This window comes from Leptosomus discolor, chromosome 8, assembly GCF_034619465.1.
Source record: "Leptosomus discolor isolate bLepDis1 chromosome 8, bLepDis1.hap2, whole genome shotgun sequence".
Classification (NCBI taxonomy): Eukaryota; Metazoa; Chordata; class Aves; order Leptosomiformes; family Leptosomidae; genus Leptosomus; species Leptosomus discolor.
Window position 1 is genome coordinate 41,578,613 of NC_141398.1, and position 27,125 is coordinate 41,605,737.

The 27,125-nt window shown below is 43.8% G+C and overlaps 1 protein-coding gene across 1 annotated transcript in view; it reads right to left on the reverse strand.

Moving 5' to 3' along the window:
- NECAB2 (N-terminal EF-hand calcium binding protein 2) overlaps positions 1-27,125 on the reverse strand; it is an 85,545-nt gene that overhangs the window by 43,794 nt on the left and 14,626 nt on the right. The gene's annotated exons all lie outside the window — the stretch shown is intronic.

Below are 27,125 nucleotides of genomic sequence, written 5' to 3' on the forward strand. Positions count from 1 at the left end.
TATAAGCCAAAGCATGACTCAAGACTAAAGATGAAAAGCCTACAAGCTTCATCCTAAAACTGAATTACGTTTAAGAAATTATGGAGCATTTTGTCTACTCTACATTCAAATGATGCAGGATGCTCATTAAGGGACATATAATAGATAGGCAAAGACCCAGGGTTGGAATTAATGACAGGCCCAGCAGTATCTTTTGCCATCTCCATCCAGCTGAATCTTCTCCAACACAGTCCATCTTCCAGCTCTGGACAGAAATGAAAATAGCAGCTACCAAGCATAACAAGACACATCTTGCTTCCCTTGTCAACTATTTAAACATGCAAGGACTGTGTCACCTTAATGTTGTGGCTTTACTTCTAAAGTGACCTGATGACGGACAGAATCCATCTGCCTGGCCGTATGGGCTACAGCTTGCTGGGTGCCTTTTGGCAAACCTACCAGCATGCGAAGGAGTCACAAGACAGAGGTTTAATAATGTTCTCCTGGGCATCTAGAGAGAAACTTGCAGTAATTTCAGCAACAAGCTCCAAGTTCATCCTTCAACATTTATTTTGATACCAGCTCTGGCCAGAAGTGCATAGGCACTTCAGCAGCCTCACCTCCAGCTGTGCGAAGTGGCCTTACAGGTAGTCAGTGCTTGTGGGAAATTGGCTCTGGCCTCAACTCAGAGACTGAACAACAACATCTAGAATATCTGGCCGTACGCTTCACATATTGTTTTATATATTGGCCCCAGCTTTAATTTAATACTAGGCTTACTGCAGCCTACTTAAGTGACCAAGAGAAAAAAAAAAGTTAAATCCATGTACAATGAGATATAAGGAAGACTCCTTTGCAACTTTTGCTGATAAGGCAACAAAAGTTAAGCCTAACTGTTAAATCTAGAGCCTTTCTCTGCGTTCTGTGAACAGGTACAGCATGTCTTTAAAGCCACAGCTGAAAGTCAGAAGATCTGGAGAAAGCTCCTGTAGATTCAGCAATAAAGCAATGGGAGAGAGACAGAACAAACTTTAAAGAAACTTTAATTTACCTCTAGTTTCTCATTCAAGCTGCTGACACTGTGCTCTGGTGTAAAGCAGTGCCTAGGGGGGGATAACTACCCCAGGTCACATATCATTTAGTCTTTCCATTCATATCCACAAAAGATTCACAGACTGGAAATGCTGCCTATTTTGTAGTCAGAGAATGTATCATTTATTATTTAATCAAATCAATTATAAACCCTGTTGCTTCTCTTTCAGGAAATGATGCTAGAGGACAAATTAGCCAACTTACCACATACATATCAATATTTCTACCCCAAACCAAATAAGTCTGCTGCTCCTAAAACATACCTGCATTGCCAAATGCTAACCCAGTTTCCCTTGCCTGACAGACAAATTTAGACCAGTGATAAATTGTGTCTAAGATGCCTATTTAATTGACAATTACAAAAGAAGCACAGCAGGAGAACAAAATGTACAGCAACACTGGGTGAAAAGGGTATCATTTTCAGAGAACCACAATGGCTACAGGCAGTGCCCAGCTGCCTACATTGTTTTGCTGTGTTCCTTCCCCAAAAAGTGACCTCTCTACAGCAGGCAGGGTGCAGAATATCAATGCACAGCTCAGAGGATGGTCCCAGATTTGCTGACAGTTTCTGATTACAGGAAACTAAAAGCATCTGCACTTCAACAAGAACCTATTGCTTGAAGCACCCCACCAGTGTCACCTGGAGACTAACCCAGTGGTGACACTCTTTGCTGAAAGAGATAAAAAGCCTGGGCCCAGAGCAGAGCCCCATCCGCACCATCCACCTCTGCGTATGGCACAACTGGATGAGAATCTTCCCCCACAGCGCTCCTATTTATGCAGTATCCTAGCCAAGATCAAGTTTTGGTTTCTCCTGATCCTGACTGGCAATGAATATAGGTCTTCAAGCATCAAGATCAAAAGGATAACAGCATTTCTATCCCATGAGGGCTAAACAGTTCTTTATCTCGGGTACAATTCCTGCAAACCTTAAATCAGTGTGTGTTCATCTCAAAATTGTCCTTCCACAGAGAGGGCAGGCAGAATTCCCAGGAAAGTAACATAAATCAACTTACTGAGAAAGAGAAACTGTGAAATCAAGTGATTTTTTTTCAGGAGAGTATTTTAATCCAAATTTACAGTTTTCTCACCTCTGAAAGGCACAAAGGTGTTTCTAAGTTTAAGGAAAAAAATCTTTTTCCTTTATCTAGTTTATATCTTATAACTTGTCTTTCATTTTACTCTTGCTTGATTTTTTTTTTTTAAGTAATGTGTGCCAGGCTGCATTTTTGCTGCAGTGTCTGAAACATCAGTGTTTAAAATCTATGCCAAAATGCTGCTCTGATTCCTATCTTGCAGCCTTCAAAGTTGTAGGTACTAACTACCATGATGGGTCAGACCACTGAAAACCACCAGCACGCGTGTCAGATTTTTTGAGGCATTTAACAGCCCAAAGTAATACAGGACAGGCGAAGGATCTAGAGGAAGGAGGCAGTGACAATAAATTTTATTTCATTTTTCTTGTTTGGAGACCCCACAGAACTGGTTGTCCCCTAGCAGGAATTTGAAGAAAAGCACAAATTCTACTCATAAACAGCGCTCGAGACTTTCACCCCCCAACAAACAACACCATCATGAAGTACCAGTCAGCTTAAAGCTGATCATCATTTAATACAAGCTGGAATACTTGTCTGCAAACACACAAAGCAAAAGTCTTCCAGAGTAACGACATAATCCTTTGGCTGCATATCTATAATTGTGAAACAGCCTGAAAGCCGTGGGTTGCTGGAGGCCAGCATGCAAGGAAGCCTTTGGGGAACTCAGGCGATAAGGGGAAGCAGACCAGGCTGAGATTTGGCAGTTAAAATTAAACTGGTAGAAAATCCTGGGCAAGAAAGATTGACCACAACATTACTGACAGCAGGTCCACCCGCCGATGTGTGCTGTGATAAGGGTTGATAGGGACGCTGTGCTCCAGGAGCAGCCTTATCAGGAGAGTCACAGAAAAGTGAGTTTTTTTCTGAAAGCAGAAGTGCCTGTGCTTGCCAAAGAACCAATAAGACTTCCAGAAACCTACTTTTTGCCAAAAGCTCCTCAGTGCAAGAGATATAAATTCTCCAAATGAACTGTCAGGTGTTGTACCAGAGCGGCAGCGTCAATTGTATGGTTTGACTCATACATGCCCTGCCCGGTAGGAGCTCGTCTGGGGACACTTCAGCCCTAGGTAGCTAGTTTTGATAGGAAGGATAATAGAAAAATTGAGATTCCACACTGAAGCTCACTAAGCAAAATAAAGCCTCCATCAGTTTTAATATCTAGAGAAGTCTTTGTGACTATCACCTGTATGAGCACACTAATGGCAGAAAACCTTCTTTCACCCTACTCACCTCCCTCCCCTTTAAAGCCAGTACTTGAAGTCAACACCTAAGCTGGCAGCGAGGACAAATGCCACCAACTAGAAATCGCCTACATTGGTGCTGATTGGCTGAGAAAGGAGTTAATCAGGCCACAGCTATTCTGCCATCATTTTTTCCTGCGAGAGTAATCTTCATTTTACTCTAGCTTTTCAAAATAATCAAATCACAGGCAAAGACCAAAGCAAATTACTGGCCAAATAGAGTTATCAAAGTTAAAACTAACTGAAGAGAGAAGGATATAACAGAGAACATCAGAAAGCCCCAACTGGGATTTCATTATTGCTCCATTTGTCATCGTGAAAATCTGAGGAGTCTAGAGGCAGCTTTTACGCCTTCTAACTCGCACAATCAGGCTGTTCCCACTCACTAATGCAGTCAGGGGAAAAATCAAACTAAGATCATAAATCGTCCAAAATATAAGAAATCTGATGGCTGGGTTTTTGGAAATTCACTCAGTGATTCAAATAGCTTAAAGCATCTACAAAATAAGGTCACTGTTCTGAGCCTGAGTTTGCTAAATCCATTTTCAATTACATCAGGTTGAGACTGCTCATATATTTTCTAGCTATATTATGAATATATTTCATTACTTATTTTTATTACTCTATGAGTTCTGAAACGCTTTAAGACCCGCTTAGTGTGCAATTGCCAACAGAGCTACAGGTAAGCAAATTTGATTTTATTGTGGCCTGTGAATAAAAATGACAACTGTATTTCTTTTCTTCTTTGGTGGGGGGTGTGTGTGTGTGTGCAGATACATGAGCCAGCAAGAACATGGACTGGCTTCGACCCTGGATCCTTCATCCAGCCCCCTCGGAAGTCAGCAGCAGTCATTTATTCATTTAAATGAAGCTGGATATAGACTTGAGTTTTCAGCCCTGGGCTGTTAGGAAAAATTATATTCAGATCCACAGATCCTATCTGAAAAACGCGGATCGGATACTAAATGTGAGACTTAAAAATAACCCTCTTAGAGATTTTAAGCTGCAAAACCTGCCTTGAAATCTGGATATTCTCCATGTTCAAGCAGCTGGACCCATTAGGGGATTTCTGCAGTGGGACTGCACCTATGGGGATGTCCTGGGCAGGCAGTCTACCGCTTATTGCCCCGTTTCCCTGTACCATGGCTCTGGCTGTAACACAGATACACTGGGAAATGCATACTGAGAATCAGCTGCAAGGGGAGGTCATGCTGAACAGGGGCAAGGATAATGAAGCCAATAGGCTCCTAAGCCTGGAGACAGTAGTTTCATCTGCCATTTTCAGAAGAATTCAGTGTGCATTTTTCAGACCATTTCTTTTTACCTAGATCCTGTCCTGATAAATGTCTTGATGTCCTCCAACATCTTAATCTGTGTCTTTGGGGAGGCTGCTAGAGGATCCCAAATCAAGCTTGCTGAGCTACCATTCTCACGTGAATGTCATGGGCCATGTTTCCTGCATTGCCAAATGGCTGTGACTGCACCTTGCAGGGCATCACACAACCTTTCTGCTGGCTGAAGAAGGGGTGTGTTTCACTGCAGCCCCTGATCTGCTCTCAAAGTCACCTGCAGCTCCTCTGCAGCCAGCTGAAAATCATCCACCCACTTTGACTCCAGTATCACAGTCTTACTTCAGGGGCAACTGAATTTAGTTGGAAGCAGGCCTGGTGAATCACTTCCAGCTTTGGCTGAAGCTGCGAAGCCACAGAAGCTCTACATGAGAAGCGCAGCCCACGTTTCAGTGGTTCCTTACAAGGACGGCACCATTGCCACTGGAACGGAGCCTCTGCAAATGTCTTTGCTAATGAGATGTAACACACATCATTAAAAGGAAATTACTACAATTATAGTAATTTTCTAGTGAAAGGAATTTAAGGCATGACTAATGAAGTCACCTTTTTTTGAAAGGTAACTAACGCCTAGCCCAGATGTTTTTGCAAGTGTTAGTACCACATCAAGCAATCCACACAGACAACCTGAGACACAGACTGATGTTTTCATAACCGCTGTTTGAAACACTCCTGTGCATTTCCTAATGCCAGCTGGGATTGCTGATGGGACTGACTAGTTGATGCTGGCATGGGAATACAAAGGCTGGCACAGAAGCAGCCACAGTTTCCCATACAGACAAAGCAAGGGACAGAACTTCAGGAGCTGGGTTTTGCTTACTCAACTCATTGGAAAACACTTGATAATTGCTTTTCAGTGTACTGGGCACGATCCCCTCCATCTTCTTGCTATTAACACAGTTTTGACACGGTGTCTCCCACCTTCTGCCAGTGACCCCACCACAGCTCCCACACGCACAACCCACAGTGTTGCTCACCCTGGGGCAGGCTGTGCATGTGCACCAGAGCCCAGTGGCAAATGCCACATGCAACTCTAGTTTCAGCATCACCATCTTCTTTTTGCTGTGTGTTTATACAAACCTTTGGGATTTTTATCTTCCTGAGACATCATTCCTTCCTATGCTCAGACAAGGCCTTATAGAGACATGATTTTCACACAGCAAATGAAAGAACATCTCTTAAGAAGTCAGCCGGTACCCCTCCCTAGTCATTTACTCCAGTGATAAAGATCAGCTCTTCTTCAGAAATTTGAAGGTACTTCTCTCTGTATCAAAGCACGGAGTTCATCAAATAAAATATTAAGACAATTTTTGTCTTTTCCTTTCTGCTGTACAGCAGGTGATGCAGTTTTGTGGTACTACTGGAATGGGTGCATATTCAAAAACCTTTATTGGCACTGATATAGCAGGACTGAGGTTCCTTTTTGTGCCAGGGTTAAACTTTTCATTTCCATTAAGAAAGGGGGAAAAGTGACTTCCTTTTCAAAATGATCACATCAGTCAGCATGAGATGTTGAGGAATGACTTAAAGCCTGGTTCTTGTCTAGGATGATGAGTACGCATGTATCAAGCTGATGATGGCTGGCAATCTTTAAGACCTGGGGAAAAGTGGGGACTTCCAGTGAAGTCAGAAAGCTGCACCTCGTTCTCACCTGAAATAGCCTGGGCATCCAGCAATGCCCATTAACATGCCAGAATTTTCCCCAGCTCAGCTCAGCTTTTATCATCAAATCCAGCCTTTCATCATCCTAGAATTAGAAATAATTTTGAAATTCTTTCTAATAGCAGCTATAGATAGGTATCAAATGTGTGCCAGTAGGCAGCGAGACATGCAGGACTGACATAGCACGTTTTCTCCCACTGTCTTTCGTGAAGGCTCTACTTTTTTCAGTTTCCCAGATAATCCTCCCCCTAGTTAATGAGCTGATTTAAATGGGGTTTTTTTCTGCACTCACCCTATATATTGACTTTGGATGTTTCATCCCAGCAATTTAGGAATGCCTTCCAAGGACATTCACAGTTCTTCACAAATTAAATGCTGGGATCAGGCTTCTCCGGGCTGCAAGTGTTCAATGCAATTGCTGCTTACTAAAGGCTACAACAAACCCTATCTGGACATTTAGAAGAGGATTCAGACAGATGCCAGTAGTCCACAAAGCTTTTTTAATCCACCATTTTCCTATGGAAAACAGGAGTTAACCTGTTTCAGTTTTCTGCTTGCTAATTAGATTTCTTTTCTTGCAATTTAAAAATAAAGTTAATGTCAACAGCCAATTTCAATACTTTTGCTTCACATCTGTAGCGGCACAAGGGAAATGCTGATTGCCCCCTCCACATGCTGCTGCTCTGTAATAATTTATGAAAACCACAGGTGATCTGGCCCCTGGGACACTTTGTACATGAACATGTTGGTGTAGCTCAGGGAAGACTAATGGGAAAACATTCAGGAAAAGAAAACTTTAGCTTGCGGTAAGCAGTTCACGTTAAGAGGCAATACCTGAACTCTTGATACCTGCCTTTGGGCTCCAGCCTGGGCAGCCGAGAGTGGGTGGAGGAGAGGCAGCCTAGATGGGTGCGCACCAAGGGTATTTACCAGTCAGTGTGGTAGCACACAGGAGATCTCAGGGCTCCTCTGGGCTAAATACCGTCAATATATTGTATATAATAAATAAATAATTATAAAGACATTGGGGACATACCTTCTCCCTCCTTTCTTCACTCTCCCCATCGGCCGCAGAGGAGATTTCTGTTTCCAAGCTGTTGCAGCCATCAGCAGACCCAGCTTAGCTCCAGACATACAACTGCCACTGCCTCTCAGTTATTTTTCGTCTTAGTTGGCCTCAGCTTGTCTCCTTTATATTGAGTGCTATTGAACGGCTGACTGACTTTGAACACACTTCCTACCTTCTTCTCCTGTTTGAACTTGAGTTGTGGATACAGTAGTACAAAACTAAGATTTCTGTTGTAGAGAAGAATGGAAAGAAGTGGCTGCAACATCATCAACCTCTCATCCCTACCACTTGATCCCCAAGATTTCCGTTTATTGCCCAGGCAGCCTTGTGGCAGACTCCTTCCTCAGTCACCCTCATGAAACACTGCATTTGGGTGTCAGGGTCAACCCACCACACACATCACTACCAAACCATCAGCTAAAGCACATGAGCTACTGACAGCCTCTCTAAACATTTGATCTAAAGGGGAAATAAGTCACAAAGACAGCACAGCTTGCTGTGAATACAAGAACACTCCATGTTCCAGCAATCCCAAAGCTGTAAAACCTGACTTCAAAACTTCCTCCTTCCATTTAAGGCAAAATTCTCCCAAAGAGACCTTCCTGAAAGAAAACAGAATCTGCCTCCTACAGTACCCTAAAAACAACTACTCTGCATGGTACTACAAACCATGAAAAAGACATTAAAATAAATAGTGGGAGAAAACCTGGTATTTGGACACGTGTATTAAAATATTAAATAGTACAGTTGCTATTTTTGTACGCAACAAATACTTCATTTCTATGCATCAGCAAACCACAGTGTTATATGTAATTCCCTGCAAGTTTAAGTATTTCTTCGTATGCACAGTAGAGGTGGCCTGGGAATCACAGAGAGATATTTAAATCTGCTACTGAGCTCTGCCACCATCAAAGCAGAGGGGCGGGATTATTTGGGAGACTGTTTTGCAATTCTCCCCATGCACATCAAAAGCTACACATGGTTTCAGGCTGTTGCAAGGCTCTTACTCCTGCCATGCCATGATCCTCCTCCAGATGCATCACACTGGATATGCTGAAAGGCAGAAAGCTCGGGGTGATGAGCAGAGACAAAAAAAACACGACAGCACTAGGCATGCTCTCCATCAGGTCTCCCACAACAATGAGATGGGGCCTAAGGGAGCTTATGCATCTCTGAACTCCAGGTTACCTTTGCTTTATCCGAACCAAACACCTCTGAGAAGCTACCATGGCTAATGTGTTGCAAAGTCCCTTGTCTCCAGGGTGGCTAAGGACAGACCACTTGCATACCACAGTGCCTGACCTCCTGCTATGTTCAGCACCAAAGAGGAATACCTGGGATTCTCTACAGGGACAAGTCAAAATATCGCTTCTGGAACTTATCAGAAGGTCATTTCATTTCCATCCCTGGCAAGGCAGCCAAAAACTTCATTTTGCTGAAAAGCAGACCCTGGAGTTACAGCTCCCTCCTGCACCCAGCTAGATCAGGAGGGTATGACTGACACTCTCAAGAAATTGCTAGAGCAGCCACAGTCTGGGCACAGCAGCTCCTGTGCCAGGGCAGCTGTCGGATGTGCCGTGTAGCCCACTGGATTTAGGGAACAGCTCAAGGATGAGAAGCCCCACAGCTCTGAGCACTGAGATCAGCAGCAAATCTAGACCGTGGAGCTCACCCAGCGTTTGGCCTCCTTGGAAAGCAGCAGTGAACACATGTCCAGGGTGAACAGGAAAGAGAGAAGGAAGAACATTTTAGATAGCACGTTCTTCATATTAAGTCAATAATATGAAGGGGAAACACCATTGTTTAGTGACAGTAACTTCTCACACATTCCTAAAACACATTGAAGTCTGTACAAGGCTCTCTCACTCCCAAAAGAGCAGCAAAACAGGCAACCCTCAGATGAGGGAGGAGAGAGGACCATGTATACTATGCTTGCAGCAGAGCAGACTACAGCAGAGCCCAGCCTATGGGGCTGCAGACCTGCAGCAACCTTGCCCAGAAAGTGTGTACATACCTATTTCTCTAAGACTACACTAATGTCCAAATTTAGATGCTATTTTACTGGAAGAGCAAGAAGGGAAGATACTGGCATCATACTGACCTCCTCTGCCAAATTAATGTCCCCGCTTCTGATTGAGGACAACTCAGAAAACAGATTTAGAAAGGCAATATATGTCATTTTGCACCGTGCCCCAGCGTTAGCTGAAATGTTCGGGAGCTATCAGCAGACTGCCAGCACAGAAGCCTCCAAAGTTGTTCATTAATTTTTGGCAGAAATATCAGAAAAGTGAACTTGGGATGATATATCAGGGTTTCAATCAACCCGAAGCAGAGACTAACACTACCAACTCCAGCACACCACAGCTCTGCAACAGCCTGTTAAATCCAGATCTCTTGGAAAGCTCAGAAACAGGCACCAAACAGACCTAAGCTCCTCTGCTCCTCATTAACCAGCCATTCTCACTTGCTTTTTCTTCTCTAGGGTGCAGACGAATATCTCAGAGGGCCAGGGTAAGGTTTACATTGTTTTCAGCTCATCACACTCAGCACTCAGCTTCAAAAAAAAAGAAGAGGCAAGTGTTTGAACAAAAGAGGAAAAATTTATAAAAATTCATGGTGCTGCCTCTTGAAAGTGTGGTGCTGGTGTGGCCAGGGCAAGGCAGGGAGATGACCTCCCTGGGGTTAGGCTGTTCTCAACAGCAGAGCCTCCATGAGCTTCTCGGTGGGGACGGCCGCTGCCAGGTGCTGGCCTCTCCCAACAACAGCCCGGACAGGAGCCACAAGCAGCGTTTCCGCTGCTACTCTTGCTGGAGAAGCAGAGTGGCCAGTTAAAAAAATCGCAATGAACGCAACTATAACATCTTGTTTGATTTCCTGATCTATGATAGCAGAAGTTGTATTTCAACCTAATTGAAGGATTTAGTATGAGAGCCAGAACCAGCCCCTGGGGTGCAATGGCTGCACCAGGTCCTTGTGGGACAGAAGGGTCTCTCCGTGTCAGGAATGAGCTGCCTGGCCACAGGCAAGTCTGAAACCTCACCTGGTTTCTGTCACAAGTAACAGTTATATTGTGATTTTGTTTCCCCCTTGTAAAATAAGCATTATTCTGTGCTTAGTAAAACACTTGCAGCAGACGAAAAGCACTGCTATAAATGACCTTCTGCTACCACGGATAAGAGGAAGGCAGTGGCATTGTGGCTGTTTAGATGCAGCAGCCACTGGAGTTGTTGATTGTTGACAAATTAGCAGCAAATTACCGCGGATTGGAGAGCTACAAACTAATCGCTTTCCGTAGTCCCATGAAACAATATCCAGATTGCACTGGCAGCAGCAACGGTTTTCTATTCAGCTAACAAGCTGCGCAGAGATGAAGACAGCAAATTAAACTAACTCGAAAAGCAGATACCTCGTTTGCATTCTCAGAAGGCAGAAAAGGTTACCCTACTGCATTATTATTTGCAACATATAGGACATCCAGCTCCTTGTGCCAGGACAAGGATTTGCTTGAACAGCAAATCAGAACCTGCATAACTAATGACTTACTTCCTCGTCTTAACCCCTGAACTGTGAAGTCCAAGTGTAAGTCTATAATGCTGATCTCTTGCAATATGAACATTTAGTTTCTTGAAATTCAATGGTCTCAAAATTCCCATTGAAAAAAGTTTCAGGCTCTAAAACAAAGTACTGCTCATGTTTGATGATCCTTCTCCAAGAAACTCCTTTACCAACAGCCGAATCTCCTCCAGAAACCTCTTTTTTTGGGGTAATCTTTGCTCCAGGACCTGGTATAAACAAGAGCTAGAGCAATGCTTCCCAGTGGGATGCTCCTTCAGGCCTCCAGAGCCTCCCATCCCAGCTTCCTATGGTTGCACCAGGAAAGCAGCCAAGAGGAACCTTGCTCAATTCAGCATAGCTGATATTCATTTTATACTCCCACTTAATAAGCTTCTGCATTTCTCATTCATTTTCTCAGAAAAAAATGTAAGTCCTATGCTCAGTGTCTCCAGCTGTTTGTCCAGGGCAGGATGGATATCTCAGCCCTGTCAGAGATATTTAACATATCTAAAGCAAACAATGCAGAGCTTTTCCACATTCTTTCATCTGTTTGCTTCAGCAAACCAGCTGAGAAGCACAGAGGCAGAGCAGTCCTGCGGGGAAGGCACATCTGCTCTGAAAAGATTGCGAAGAGAGAAACCCTAAATACATTTTTCTGCTCCAGCAAACTAAACAAGCACATCTTTAATCACACACTCCTGCAACTAGCTTTTAACAAAGCTGCAGCGTTAGTATATCTTCTGTCTATTTTTTGTAGCTGTTCGTTTCAAAAGTAGGTTAAAAAAAAACAGGACTCTTATCAGGCTTTTTGGTTTTAAGGGAGAGGAAAGATATTCTGCTGTGTTTTCCACAATGCCCGATGTTGTAGGGAATAGACAGTAAAGCACAAATGACAAAATATAAATTTAAACAAATGACAAATAAAATAAGAACAAGGGCCACCACAGCATTGAGCTGCACAATGAAAACCTACCCCTAATCCATGCTGAATGGGCGCTGGTTTAAGAAGTAGGTCACGGCACAGCACTGTGAAAGACTGAGGCAGAGCATCCCCAAAGCGCCGCTTTGATGTGCTCCGCTCAAGTTTTAAATGCAAACGCACGCACAGCCCGTTAGTATCAACACCAAAGGCAGAGGGAAAGTTATGCACCAACTCAAGACTCTTGTTTTGAAGCACCTCCCTGACATCCCCACCTCAGCATCTCCCAGTGAGTTCCTTGCAGCCCCCATCCCCAGCATCCCAGCCCCTGAAACTGGGGGTCTGCAGTTCAGCCCAACCCACTTTAATTTGGCTAAATCTAAGATGAAGAAAAAAAAAAGTATTTGGAGGAAAAAGCCATGGAAAAATGCCCGCATGTTTGTTTGTTTGTTTGTTTTTCCAGGGGAAAATGGGGTCACCTCACTTTTCTTCTTAAAGAACGCTTTCAAAGGAACATCTGAAAATCCCAGAGCCAAAGTATTTCAAGTTTTGTTTCAGTTTAATCCTAACATTTTCCCCTGAACGCTGTCAACAGCCCCTCAATTTTTATTTTATTTTTCGACGCTGAACATGACTGAGTTTTCACTGAGCTCCTAAGTGTGAAATGAAGAGAAAAACCCTCTGATGCAGTTTTTAATTTTTCATGAGAACCATAAATGCACAAACCAATGAGACTGACCAGTGTACAGGGATAGTTTCCTAACACAGCGCTGGGGAAGGGTCCTCCCCCTCTCTCACCCAGCCCCACTGCAGCTCGTTAAAACACTTCTCCAGGAGACTGTGTTTTGAAGAAGCCTTTGTGAATTTTTAATGCCATGTGCTACTTAGCTTTTGCTGAATCCACATTTTCTCCACGCCATCTCAGCAGCATCCACTGCAGCTATGTGACCTGCAGTAGCACGTAGCCTTTCCAGCATGACCAATAACCTGGGATCAGCTGGATCCCAAGGGGACGGCACACAGGCAACACGGGGTGATGCTGCCAGACCCTGCAATGCAAAACTCCCCAAGCCACCATCCAGGTTTAACTTGGATTCAAGTGATGCACCCATGGGAACACACAGCAACACTGCTCACACTCAGCATGGCCAAACCCACCAGCACAGCACTGTTTGCAGCCTCTGCACAGGGAACCGCTGCTCACTTCCCTTCTTTTCTCTTTAAGGTCTTACGAAGCATGAAGGTGATGGCTGGAGAGCAAAGGTGGAAGTGATGGAGGCTGGCATGAGCAACCAGGTGTGAAACCAATGCATTGTGCTGAACGAGGAGGAAAAGGGGAAAGCGGGCCACAGAAGTCAAGATACACAACCTCTTTGACATAAGGGTGAAGCGTGGACCACCTTCTGCTTTCAGCAGAACCAAATTAACACATGAGTGTGGCAGCACTGAGGGCCTCCAGCACTTACAGTGATACTCAAGAGTTTGCAAGGTAAAACACACTCATTCAAACTTTCTTCTCCCCCAGGCTCTGGTAACAAAATCATTGGAATCCTTTCATAGTTTAAAAACAAAACAACAAAAAAAAATCCCACCAAAACCCAACAGGACCTAGATTTCACAAAACTGCCATCCCAGAAAATATCATACAGGCTACTCATAGAAAATCCAAATTGCTGACATTTTTTCCACAAAGCAGGGGAGCCCTGAGATGGGGAGCACAGCCCTGCTCTGTTCTGCTTAGGACTTGCAACAGGAGTAAAGATAACCAAGCAACCAAGAAAGAAAAATCAGGATTCACTCTGCACGTGGAGATTTCACTGTGGATTTCCTGGTTTGGCAATAGAAATGCTTGAGGGAACACTGTACTTTGAAATACTCAACATTACAAGCTTTTGCTAATGGAATAGAAAATGTTAGGTTTAGCCCTTGATGATACCTCCTGTGATGTTTGATCAAACCTTCCTTGTGTGGAGGAGGTGATTTATTAGCAGAGATTGGTCCCATTTGAAGCAGTAAGCAATGTGGTGCAGAAGGCTCATCCAAGAGCTTTATCAAAGCAACAGTTTACAGAGATGTTTTCTGTCTCCCAACACTAACAGCTCACATGTCACTGCCAAACCTGTCATGGAAAAGTTTTTCAGAAAGTAGACAAGTGTCATCACAGCCTCAGGGGAGCACAGCTCACTCCAGGCTCTTTTTTGCCTGCAGGAAACCATTAAATCTATTTGCATTTCCAAACTATTAGCAAAAGCTGGATTTCTAGACCAGTTCAATGCACAAAGCTATGGGTCAAGTTAAAAGGATTTCTGAGCCACCCCCTGTCCTTAAGGACCTGTTTGCCTCATTGTACACATGTGAGCTTCAAATGTTTGTGTATTATTCACACACATAAAAAAGACATGAGTAATCTAGGATACAGGAAACAAAACTGTCTTTACAAAAACATCGGTGTTGGTGAGGGTCATGGTGCTGGTCAGACCTACTGCAAAACCTCAGGCAGAAGGAGGTAAAGCTGGCCAAGCAGACTGTGAGTATTGCACTGCCTGCTTATCCCAGCAAACCCAGCTGAACACATCTGAGGGTGATCTGTGATGCAGTTTCCTTCAGGGAAATCTTAGCAAACCTCCCAGCAAAAAGTGAGGTATGGCCGAGGAAGACCAGGGTGCTGCAGGGTTTGGTGTCATTCATTCATAGGAAACATCTGACTGAGGGCTCAGATGACATTTGCCATGGGAGATAACATTTGCTGTTTCCTGCTATTTCCACCCTAATTAAAGAGAAGCTAATTCCAAACCTCATCTGTCTCTCTCATGGAGCACAGTGATGTGCTTTTGCAGAGAGAAAGGCACTCGCAGATGCTCTGCTCAGTGGTTTCCTACCTGCCAAAGTCCCGCAGGATGTTTGTGCTAGAGAACAACTTGGCTCCTACCGCAAGAGCAGCCTCTATGAACCTGTGCCGAGTGCTGCAACAGCAGTGCTGTGAGAAACATTTAATCCTCATTCTTGTTTTATAAAAGGATCAAAATGCTCAGCGTGTTGATAATTCAAAGGTTTAGCAGTCCCAACATTCATGTACCAGAGCAAAGAAATACATACTGCAGACTTAAAACTTGAATACCAAAACAGTAGAAGACAGGAGGTAAAAGGGAAAAAAACCTACTTGTACTGCAATGGCCCAGTCTGTTCTGTAGTGATTTATGAATATAAGAACCACTGACTAATTTTATTTTGGCTTGGTTATTTGGTCTCTCACGGTATGAATACATTTGCTCAGTTCAGTGTGGGGCTCTCAGAAAAAGCAAAGGGAAGGAAGTGAATGGCTCCAGCAACCCACAGTTTAAGGTTCTTGATATTTAAAAAAATGCAGATCTGTTCACCCAGCTAATCTTTCCTCCAGCTGTAACCAGCCCCCAGCTAGCTTTTGCACTGAAGAGGGGGTGGGACAGGGATATGCCGAGATGCTACCTCAGGAAACATCGCCCCACGGCCCCTGGCTGATAGCAAGGCAAAGTGTACCTCCACTGTTAAGCATTGCCTTGGTCTGAAGGGAGGTCTCCCTGCCAACAGACACCCTCTGCTTCCATTTCCTCTACCCAAAGCCACCCTCAAATTCCTGTGAGGTCTCTCTCTGCCCACTTACCCCTTATTAGCTCTCCTAGAGGGGAGAGAAATGGGAAAAATATCAGGTATCTTCCCTCATTTGGGTATTGCGAATCTGTCTTTTTAGGTAACATCTACAGAAATTGTCTCCCCAAGCAATTAGGCAACACAACAGCATAACATGAAGGACACAGCAAGCCAGCAAGCACAGTCTCTGATTGCGTTTGCTTAACAGGCGTCACCCTCTCCCTGGCTGCTGACCTTTAAAATATCAGACTCCTCACTTAGAAAGCAACAAGTGGTTTTGAAAAGTTTGAAGTGTCTGTGTCCTGCTTGAGCCACATTTGCAGATGATGCTTTGCAAGAACATCTCCCACTGCTTGGTTTTCCTTTCCCCCACTTCTCCCCAGGATCTCAGTGTTTATCACCTCATCCGCTCACAGTGCTCTTGTCATACAAGGATTTATTATTCTTTACAGTCCCACATTTATAATTTCTTTTCATTTAAATCTTCTTTCAGTTACATGCTACAAAACCACTTCCCCCTCTGGTTTCCAACTTAGGAATTCCATTTGCAAGATCTAAACTCTGCTGTTTTTCAACGACTAGATTATAGGATGCAGGGGAGAGGAAACAAGTCTCGTTCCTTTCTTTGAAAAACGTAAGTATTTCATCTTGCTTTTACAGTCTCGTGCAAGTACTTCCAATTATAGTACACATTTTTTCCCCCACTGATTACACATACCTTATTAATTGATATCACTATTGCTCCAGCTACAAAGTGTAACAAGACAATTTTGCACATGGCTATGTTTGTGTGTAACCAAGGCCTGAACTTCATAAAACTCAAGGACAGACTCTCATCTCCCATACCCTACTCCTGGTCTCCAGTTTGAAATCCAGCCAGGCAAGTTGTGCCTTCCCTTTGCTCAGTGTTCCCAGGCAGAAGCATTTAAAATTCATCATGGTTCCTTCCTGTCCCTCCATCCCTCCTTTCCTCTCATCCCACCCCACAAGGAAGTCACAGGAGTAGGCGAGTGTTGCATGTTTGCTATCTGCAGCCAGTGCTGGTGCCAAGGAAGCTGGAAGTGTGCTGCCACGGAAGGCCTGTGGCTGCTCCAGCCTGCCAGGAGTGCAGATCGCCCCATTTATCTCCTGTGGAGCCCAAAGTAATCCCTCCATGGTCTATTAGGAATAACAAATCACTAAGTAGCATCAGATCTTAATTCCTAACAGGTGTGTCTATTATGGATTAAGAAAGCAAAAGGCATATTATACTGTGAAGGGCCTGTTATTGTAAATACACTGATTTCGGTTAATCTTTAACTATTTGCCAATATTAATTCAACCTGTTTCAGAAACTGGGGAGGGAAGTATAAGGAAACAAAGCAAGCAACTGATGGTACTACAAAGGTGAGGAAGGAAAAGCAGCCTTGCTTAACAGAGTGTAGCATGTTTGAAAACCGGCAAACCAGCCAGCTGGAAAAGTAACATCTCCCCAGTGAACAGGAGATCCTTTGGAAAGAAAAGTAAGTCTCAGCATACTTATTTTTGTTAGTGGACCAGGTGCAAACCCATGTTTTGGTGCTGGCATAGCAGAGCAATACATAACAAAAGCACCATGTGCCTAAAGAATACACAGGCTCTGCAGGCTCCTGGAGTCTATTATTTTGGCTTAAGGAAAAGAAATCTCATGTTTACATGCCAAGCACCAGAAGCCACCACTCTGATAATTACTGATATCAGCACCCCAAAATCTGGCCCCTTTCACTGACATTAGGAAGCCCTGAGCAACAAGAGGGCTGAAACCACTTGCGCCTCTGCTATGTTGGGCTGGGTTCCTCAATACCGGTATCTAATTAAGGCATAAATTTGGCAGCAGGAACTGATCTCAGATCCAAACCAAAAGCCCAGGCCGAGTTGTTTCTTGAACCCGAGCCCAGCGTGTACCAGCCCTTTAACGTTCTGCTGAGCAGCAGCAGCAGCGGGAGCATGGCCAGAGCATCTTCCCTCACAGCTGATCTCCAGCTGGGACTCAGCTGACACACAGACAGATTTCCCCCTCTGCACTGAGGCTGCAGCAGGGTGACAGAAGAGAAATTTCCACTCTAAAAATAATTTTCAATTATTTCCACCTGTAAAACTTCCTGAGAGCACTGCAGGCTTTTTCCAGAGCAACACACCACCTTCCCATGCTACACACAACCTAGCATAAAACCAAAGGCACTCAGGCTCCCGTGTCTCATGTCCATGAACAACCATTTTCACATATCCTCCCAGGAAAACAGATCAGCTATTCCTGCTCCCCAGTTTGTCTTTACTGGGAGTTACAGACCTGGATGTATCATTGTTTTAGCTTCAGACATCTCTTTCACCATGGCAAGTCAGTAAGATAATTATTCCCCTCTCCAATGTACGTTATCTGGTAACCCGTGGATTTTGAAAGAGTCAGAAAGATAATAGGAAGAAAAAGATACACATGATTTATAGCTGTTCTTGGCCAATTGCCTGAACACAGGCTATCAGAACATATTTTCTCGCAACTGTCTGGCAAAATTGCTAGCGAATTATAAGGATTACTTGCAGCAGTGTATTTGTTCTGGATTCAATTTTTGCCTTATTTAATTTTAACAGCTATAATAAACCATCTTCAATAAATACAGCTGATCTACAGAAAATACCTAATTAAAAGAGATGCCAGAGACTGGTGGTGCCCCTTGCTCCCATGCTGCTGAGAGCGGAGGCTGGCATCCAAGCACTGGGGCAGGAGACAAAAGCAGTGATTTTCCTGCCCCTGAGGGAGCTTCCCAGGGATTAAACTGAAAAGCAAGCATTGGAAAGTCCTGCCACAAAGAGAGAGAAGTAGCAATGGAAGCTATAAGTGAGATTTAGGTGGGGTGGCAAAAGAAATAACTCAAGCTGGGGGTCACACAAGATGCCTGTGGTGATGGCAAAGGCATTTTAAGGAGTTCCTATGTGCTGTTCACCTCCACCCGGATGTGTATTGCCGCTGCCACAATGCACCTTGTCACTCATCCATAATACACCAAGAGCACACACAAACCACATCACTGATCCGGTTTAAAACAAGTTAAAACAACCAGGCTCAAACATCTCTCTGCCAAAGGCAGCATCATGCATAAGCACTTCCAAGGGAAATTCAACGAACACTAACAAGAAGCTTTTCATAAAGTCATCTCCCAGCCACCCTGTGCCTTTGAACACAGTTTGGGAAACACTTGTGGTGGTGGAGCAGGATAAAACCAAGCCTTTTTTATGTTCAGTTGTGGCAAAGGGGCTAAGATTTTGCAAGGAATATTTCAGTGTAGGCAGATGTAGACTGCACCATCGGCTCTGGTGCCTGGCAAGGTCCTCGCTGCCCTGTATGACATCCCCTTGTTAAGGGACACACATGGGCAGCAAGGATGGTAATAGAGAGCAGGGAAGAGCAGCTAAGATCCTTCAGACTAATACCTAGCAGTGAAACTAGATATCACAAGGATTTAAGAGCCTCAAACCAGAGCTATAGCTAGCTTTGATGCACAAGAAAGCAGCAAGCTCTTTGTCTGTCCTGCATGTGAGATGAGTGCATTTCCTGCTGAAGGAGAGCTACACAAGGTGATTGAAGCCCCACACGTTGTAGGGTTCAACTCCCAACACTCGAAATCCTAATGTCTGCCCTGGAAGCATGTCCCTCTTCCCAAGCCGTGTCCCATGGTCACTGCTACACATCAGCTGAGTCCCCAATGCCTGCAGTTAGCAGTACCCATTTAGCCTGTCAGACTACTACAGCCGGACAAGTTGCAAAAGTCCTTTCCAAGCACTTTAAAATTTCATCTCTGCAAAAAAAAACGACATGAAGAATTTAGCAGGAGGAATATTGATTTGCTGAATCTACTTTGAAAAGCATCCTGGATGCAGCAACATGAGATATTAATGAGATGGACCGAAAAACGCCCTAGGTGTTAAGCCCACAATGTCCTTCAGTTCCCTGGCTTGCCATTGTAAGTGGGGCCTTGCCTTTGCTTCATGCTGCTATTTCCACACAGAAAAGACATTCCTGTAGATGCTCTCCTCTCCTGAAACTGGAGCAGAGCATTACGGTAAGGTTGGGAGACATTGGACGGTGATACCTCCACAAGTTCACAGCTTCGCTGGGGCGGGTGAAGCTCCCTCCCCCGCCAAACACATGCCATTTGTGCCCCCATCCACAGGTATCAGGTGTGCCTGGTGCGGCCAAATCTCAGCAGACCCACAGTGTGCTCATGACTATCACCTCTCAAGGACACCCTGCTGTTTTGGCTTTCTCTGCCCTTTGATGGTTGCTACCTACTAATGCAAGCATTGTGGGTGAGCCAGACGACGGGGACATTCCCAGCACCTGACCCAGACCATGAGTCTGGAGCTGGTTTGGAGCTTGTCTTGTGAACTCAGAGGGAGAGATATCAGAGTGGTTTTGCACAAAGACTGGCCCATCAATAAGAAAAATGTATGAATATAGCATTTCAACTGAAATGGCCTTCAGGATGGCTACGGCCACGGCTCTCCAGGCCAGCTGGCAGCATCCAGCAATTTCCATGCTCCAGAAACGTCAGCACAAGAACCACCACTTCTAGGCACTACCAATAAAGCTCACGGTTTTTTGGCTGGGGATCACAAGTAGGTCACAGCTCCATAAATGCTTCATAGTGCCCTTTTCTGGCTGTCATCATGTCATGTAGACACATTTGCTGTGTAGCTCCTAATTAAATCTCTCAACTTTGGCTCCAGAAAGAAATGTCTTTAAAAATCCTCTTGGCTAACTGAACTGCTTTTCAAAGTCTCCTTGGGAAACCATGATCCCTTATTCCCACCTTCCATAACTTGTAACAAGGCCATTGAATCTGTTGTAATAATACATTCCATTCACTCCTGTCCAGACTGAATTCTCTAACGAGATTTGCAGAAGAAAACCTACATCTCCCAACCCACAGAGAAAAGAAGAAAAAAACCCATCTTCTTTGGGTTATGTCGTATGTCAAACCTTAATTGGTGCTCTTCAAAGCAAAATGGGGGTGTTTGGAAACGCTGCCCTCCAGGTCAAATGCTCAACCTCAAATTGCCAGGCTAAAGCAGTAACCTCTACTTGATGTCCTCTCCCCACGTCTCTCAGGGACACCTGAGCACTGCTGTTTGTCTCAGACTCTCTGAATTGTAAGGAGAAGCTAAGGAAGAGAACAGAGACAGCTGAAAGGAGCATTGTCTATAGAAACGCTCAGGCTCCATCACATACACAAAACCCTCCTTAAAGGCTGCCCCACTTCACGAAGCAACATGATTGCTTTAATTAGTCGGAGCCCGAACGCGGACACCTCTTTGCTCTGCCACATAAGCATTTGCTAAGCACAGGGAGCTACATTTTCTGAGGGTAAGAGGTTTGATGAACCTCAGGAGGATGCCCTTGGACAGGGAGGTCTCAAACCACCCTGAACCTCTAACAGTGATAAACATAGCCAGCAAGAAGGCTCAATGGATGCATCAAGCTGGAAACCCAGGCACGTGGCAGAGTAGTAGGTGGTTTCCAACACAAATCTTTGATCTAGCCTGCTCCTCCATGTCTGACACCTCTGAGCGAGGTCCAGCAGAGAGCAGGGGTCAGCAACAGACTGAGGGCTGATACTTTTGCCCAGACAGCACCTATAGGAAAATGACCCTTCAAATTGGCATCACCATGTGAGTTTTTGATGGACTGAGGTACCACCTAATAAAAAGGGGTGAAGGTGTGAAAGGTTATGTGTTTAGGTGTCCAACTGTCTTTGAGTTTCAAACCTGTTTATTATCAATGCAGAAAAGTCAGGAAGCCTTGAAGGTTACAGCAGTTATTGACTTTTACCACGAGTTTCACTCAGCAGCTGAATTTTTGAAAGAGAGTGGAGACAAAGGCTCAGCAGCCGCAAGAAGGGAAGGTGCTGGGCAAAGAGGGCAGGCAGGAGCTGCCAGCACAGCCCTGGGGTGGACCACTGTGCAAATATGCTTCACAGTCGCAAGGCAGCAAGTACTGCAGGCTGGCAAGCACACCTGAAAAAGACTAAATATTATGTGATGTTGATATTTTAATGTTTTATTTTAAGTCTGGCTTGATATTCTAGCTGCAGGTTTTATAGCAAAAGGACAAGGGCAGAGGTGATGGTCACCCACACTGCAACGATTTGTACCTTGAATAATGAGCAAAAGGCATTCTGCACAATGCCAGTCAGGCACCTAAGCTATCAACTGAAGTGTCACCAGACCAGTTGCATGGAAGGCCAAGTGCCCCGTTTAAAAAGAGCAACTTTCCCAGCTGTGGATAATGCCCCAATCCCCTGCCCACCACTGTGTGCAGGTCACACGCAGACCAACAGTCATCCCTTGTCCACCATCCTTGAAGGCTTTCATGGTACCTTCTATTTTGGTAGCCTGCTCTCTCAGCAGGGAAAAGCTTTAGGAACAGGACAGGAATAATAATTTTAGAGAGTGATGCTCCATAAATTGATGCTGTGCAGAAATAGGTGGCATGTGGACATTTCTGTTGTTGAAATTAAAGCTTGTGCTGGCCACGTCGTTGGCTTGAGTTCATGAGGGAGTTTCTGGGCTGGACCCAAACATTGCCCAGCTCAAACTTTTTCTGGCTTAAGCCCTGCACTGAGTAAAGCACATGTGGGCCCAGATTAAAGCCAGACTGCTGCATGACTGTCAGCCTGTAGCATGTGAGATACAGCAGTTAATGAAGCACAAATCCTGTGCTCCAAGGTCTACCCTGCAGTATTAAGGTGTTCCATCCAAAAAAGTATAAAAATGACTCTTGATTCTAACATGCATTTGCTAATGAGAGGTGACATGAGAAGAAAAACTGGTCCTAAAAAAAAAATCTCAGCTCTTCATTTCTGCTGCACACTATGTGCACCAGATACATTCATATCTTTGTTGAAATAAACAAAAGCAGCCCTGAAAGGGCACAAGCCACTGAGAAGTGCTCTTTTAAGACAGTCAATGATGAAAATCTAATCCTAAATTCATAGGGTTAAAGTGTGGACAGAAATACTAGACACATCTAGTGACAGCCTGTAGAGCATGGCCAGCAACCACCTTTCAAAATTTCTACATTATCTCAAAATTCATCGTCCGTTTGAAAGGTTTGTTTATTATTTTGGGAACAGCCTGTCCCAATTTAAACAGATGTCGTCTCTTCAAAACCATGTACTGTGAACTTTGCAAGGACTTGGAAGGGTAACTGAATATACAATAGAGAGACCTAGGAAATTGCACAAGATTCCAAACAACTTCGAACAGATCCAAACTTTCTCCTGGTAAATAAATGTCATTACACAGTTTTCAAGGTGATTTTGATTGTCACATGAAATCTATACTATCTAAATGCAAATATACTTCTTTTTTTTTAAACAAGATGAATACATTTAAACTGGTCATCTGGTCGTGGAAGAACATACCAGATTTATCCATACTTAGAAAACTTGATTCATCACTGCATTTTTCCACTTATATGTGGGTGGCTGCTAATACTGCTTTTATTATGCAAGAATTATAAATATTCTCACTTAGAGCTAATGATTTAATTTGGACGCACCAGTGAGCTATTAATAGCTCAAGTTTTTCCCTGTGTGTGAGGAGCAGTAGCCACACAGAAGGTAATTGCCCAGGTCTGGAAGATAAGTGGTTTTGATGAGTGGTAGCCCATTAGAGCAGGGACTGCGAGGCTCCTGGGAGCTCACAGTAAAAGCATAGTTTCAAAATACATGCAGAGTCGTGGCCATGGAAGGAAGAGTTATATGTGCAACAGGAGGCTCATTAGGTGTTTGGGGTCTTTTTATTCTGATACACACACACATATATATATGGAGGTATCACCGCCCTAATCTGGCATCTTTTTAAGATCTAATAAAAGCACCCAAAGCTATGATGCCTTCATTTTTCTTCCTTGATGTCTTGGGCGCCATATTATTGAAGTCCCAGCTGCTTACCACCATTCAAGTCCTGTGCAAGTATATTTTCCAAAAGAGCCTCAAATCGATGGGGGAAGGTGTGGAGATAAGTACTTCAAGTCTTAAGACCACCTTGTGGACAATTATCATGCTAAATACCAATCAAGTAGTTTTCTAAAAATATTTCAATAAATTTGCAAGGTAATTAATAATAGATGTCTGCTATTTTTAAACTCAGAACAACTCCAGAATGGAAGTTTTTTGCCCAGCAGTCAGATGCCATTAAAAGAAATTTAAAAAAAAAAATTAAAAAAAAAAAAAAAATCGAACAAAGATAGGCCCAGGCAGGACAAGCAAGCTGAATGGTGACAGCTTCTTGAATTTCCGAAATAAGGAAAGGACTAAGGTACAGCCACCACTATAGGCAGGACACCAAGCAAGCAATACACAACATTTGACACATGTTACAACAGCAGTGCTGTGCTTGGACTGTAACCCCATTTTGCTGACCGGGAAGCAACTCCTCTAACCAGCAGCCCTGAAGACAAGAAGCTGACATATAAAGCATTGAAAGTGAACACTAAAAATGGGGTCTTTGGACCATCTTCTCACCAGTGCCAGTTTTCTCCTTCTCCCCTCTCTCCATGCATTTCCCTGTGCTCCCACACCGCTAGAACTCAATTCTCGTCCTTTTTTGCCCCAGTTTCCATGTTAGTGACTCAAGATCAGCAAGGGGCACTCTCAGAGTGAAAGGGGGAAAAGGAAACATTTACACAGTGATCTGGGTCTGGTTGCTGTGAATTTGAGCTCTAAGCACATCCACAGACAAACACCCACTTCTTCCTGTTCTAGGCTTACTAGAGGTGATCAAAACCATTTCTCCAAGTGGGGGCTGGAAAGGGTGGGTAAGACTTTGAGAGTTATTGCCATTAAAAATCCTGCAAATTTCCCGGATCCTCAAAGACCTTACAGGAACAGTCTCTGCCTACAAACAAGACACTAAGGACAGGCACACAGCACTTAGGAGGGGCTGGAAATTGCTGAGAGCTTCAACCACACAGTCTTTTGGAGACCCACCACACCGGGACTCATTCAGCCCTCTCCCTGTGTTGAAGGCCCAGGGTTTTCCCTGCTCTCCTACCATCATCACTTAATCAAGAAATCTGATCCGTGGAAGAAACCTCAAACTTCAGTCTCTTTGCATACTGAGCAAAGACTGATTTCTACTCACGTGACACTTATGAAATGCTTCAGTTCTTTAACGTATCAAGCTGGGGCTGAGAGATGTGCCTGAAGCTTTTCAGTTTACTTGGTTTTCTTTTTCTGCCTTTTTCCAGCTTTTGAAGCTTGTGAGCTCCACAGACCAGAGGGACAGCAGTGGCATGGGCATTACGGCCCCAAAGCCATCAGACAGAGCAGCGCTGCTGGTTCATGTGTAAGAAGTAGAGGTTGCTCTGCTCACAAGGGCACAATCCCGCTGCCAGATAAACAGGCTCCTTAACCAGTTATGATGCTGATGTCTAAAGATATTTATGTTTCTTGCTTGTCAGCAGCTCTATACGTGTCTCCATTGTTTGTAGTGCAATCTGCTACGAGGCTTGCAATGTTGGGATATGCAGAACTTTACTTACAAAGAATAACAGCATAAATCTCCTTTAATAAGCTCTTAAGTGACTAACAGATATCTGTGTGCAGCTATTTAAAGGACAAACCCTACTGGGATAGGAATGGGCACAACTCCATTGCCCTTGATGGCTCTTAACCAAGAAACACTTTACAACCACATATTCCTGCTGCATTCATGCTCCCTTTTTTCCTTTATTAGCTCTGCTACATCCTCTGCAGGCCTTCAGCTGATCATCCAGATCAACTGAAAACTGAAATGCCCTCTCAGCGTTTGCACACCAGATCTCTGTGTTAAATTCATAAATTAAATTAGTTTAATCCATGTTCACTCTTCATTGTATTTAATTTTTGATAACAACAGAAGCTATCCAAGACAGCAGGTGTTGAATGGCTTCATTCCCATCCACACCTTCTCTATATATGATAAATTCAAGGGAGAAGCAAAATGGTTTGGGCCAGTTCTTGGTGCCAAAGTCACAAGGACAGCAGCAATAGAAAGGCGCTAAGTTGACTGAACCACAATGCTAACTCATCCTTGGTCACTGTCAAGTGAAATACTGCACCACTGCCATCTCCTCGTGCCATTTTCTGAAGGCACTTTATAACCATATGCCAAGTTTTTGGCACTTCTTTTTTGCATCTCTCCTCTTCCATGGCAGAGGACCAGAGGAAACCACCTAATGCCCAGTGCCTGGCAAGCCAGCCCCATGGATGGGGCAGACCAACGGCTATTTCCATGAACAAAATCTAATAATTATGGCAAAACCCACCAAACTAAACCACAAGATCAAACCCTAATGCAATTCATATTTATTTACACTCAAGACATGGGAGTTGGGTAGTTGCAGTGACTGGAGATTTCAAGATAATAAAATTTCAGGTTTTGGGAAGCAACATTTCTGTAATGAATCATTAGCAATTAGGCTGTTCTGTCAAAGCAAAGCAATCTTTCAAAGAGAATCCTGGGCTATTTAACTTATAATTGATTAACAGCTTTCTAATGAGAAGATAAAAGTACACAGTAGATAACTCTGGTGATTGACAGCTCTGCTTCACCAGCCTAAAACAAGATGCCCCCGTTTTCCTACCACATGCGAATTAAACAAAAATATTGTTTACTGGAACTGGGAAGATTACAAGATAGTAGGTGGATTTATTAGCAGAGAAAGGAAAAACACTCCTACATAGAAGAAAAAGATTATTTTGAATGACTAACAGCCATGCCCCTGCAAAACATGACTAGAGCTAGCTGAATTACTTGCTGTCAGAAGGTTACGCCCGAGCCCTTATCCCTTTTTTTCACACCATTTGCCAGCTTATTGACATGTCTCCAACGTGTTCACCATTTCAAGCTGTGCTATTCAGACCATTTGTTGAGTTTATCATACAGATAGCTATAAGTCCAGCTGCTTGGTATTATCGATGGAGGAAAGGCCGAGGACTTAACTCTCATTAGAGACAGAATCTCACTTCTCTGTGGCAGGAGACCAAGACATCTTTTAACAAGCAAGAGCTGCCTCATTAGCAGTCTCTTAGTACATGTAGGCACTGAATCAAATCACCTTGATACAAGTACTTGAACATGGCAGGAACAATAATGTGTTTTCGCATCTTGCACCAAGAACATCCATTTTTACATGAATTAACAATTTATGCCAAGGAGCTTTGGAAGGAAGGGGAGGAGGGAGAAGCTCTTGATTTCACACAATCAGGCACCATAGTTACTGTGTCTGAACCAGCCATGTTGCTTTAACACAATATGTGCCATTTTTACCAGGCTGGGGGAAAAAAAAATAAATTAAAAAAAAACAAGATGCTGAAAAGACTTCCAAATTTATTACCTCTTGACTGCAAGAAACTGCATATTAAATAATTCCTTAAGCTTACAATCCCCCCTTCGTCTTTTAGGTGACCTTTTAACCATCTGATCTCTGGATGGCAAAAGTTAAATGAGATATTGCAGTTAAACTAGATGGCA